General features: G+C 57.0%; 2 non-coding genes across 2 annotated transcripts; both read left to right on the forward strand.

Moving 5' to 3' along the window:
- Positions 1-447: 447 nt before the first annotated feature.
- On the forward strand, positions 448-527 carry Tc00.1047053474137.10. The gene has a single exon (XR_008254842.1). It is a non-coding gene; the product is annotated as a C/D small nucleolar RNA (snoRNA), TB8C3C2 (small nucleolar RNA).
- Positions 528-578: 51 nt separating this feature from the next.
- On the forward strand, positions 579-654 carry Tc00.1047053474137.20. The gene has a single exon (XR_008254843.1). It is a non-coding gene; the product is annotated as a C/D small nucleolar RNA (snoRNA), TB8C3C3 (small nucleolar RNA).
- Positions 655-937: the final 283 nt, after the last annotated feature.

Below are 937 nucleotides of genomic sequence, written 5' to 3' on the forward strand. Positions count from 1 at the left end.
TTTCACGTTGCCGCGTAACTGAGGGTGAGTGCTGGTAGCCACTGAACGGCGTTGCGCCTTGTGTGCCGGCTGCTGTGCTTCCACGTTGTGCTGAGATGCTTGAGGGGGCAATTGTTTTTGTTTTTTCTTTTTGTTTGCATCCCACTCGTCTGGTCATTGCGGCTGCAACGAGACTCTCCGGCAGCCTGATCGTTGCGGGCGTTGCATCTCCTGCTGTTGTCTCCTCGTTGTGTCGGTGGGGAGGAGGCGGGTGACGGCGTCGGTGGAGTGGCGCTGCGGTGGGAGAAGGAAGGCACTGACCGCCGCTGACGGCGACCGTCTTTGCTGCCGGCGACCTGACTAGACGACCTCACCGTTGTCACACTCAACCGGGACCGATGCGGGCCGCACCGCCTCTCTCTTCCCTCCCTCCATCCCCCAGTCTCCTGCAGACACACGAACTGCGCGGCGGCGTGATTACAAACCGGACGTCTGAAGGTCAACCGACCGCAGAGTCGATGTGGACCCTTGTCCCCCGTGGCTGAGTGCCGCCACCGTGCCTCTTTGTTCCTCCCTTTTGCCCTTGTGCATGCCGTGCGCGCATGATGCCGCTCTTTATTCTGCAATGCCGACCCACGTGAGCGAGAAACGACGCCTTGACTACTGGCAACTGACGCACTCACCGCCCCACTTCCGCGCCACCACCACCACGTTCACGGACGCGCTCGATGGCTGGCGGTTGCAACAATACCAGGTGCTGCGGACGAAGAGCATGTCTTGAAGAGGATGCCGCGGTATTTTGTGTGGGTTTCAATTTGTTTTTGTTCTGGTGACTGTGTCGTTTTTGTTTTGTTGCTACAATCTTGTTTTTTTTTTTATCCTTATGATTTAGGTGGTAGATGATTTCTTGCGGGAACGAGGGCGATGCTTGGGTTGTAGAGCTTCATACAAATGAAGG

The sequence above is a fragment of the Trypanosoma cruzi genome, assembly GCF_000209065.1.
Source record: "Trypanosoma cruzi strain CL Brener chromosome Unknown tcruzi_1047053474137, whole genome shotgun sequence".
Lineage (NCBI taxonomy): Eukaryota > Euglenozoa > Kinetoplastea > Trypanosomatida > Trypanosomatidae > Trypanosoma > Trypanosoma cruzi.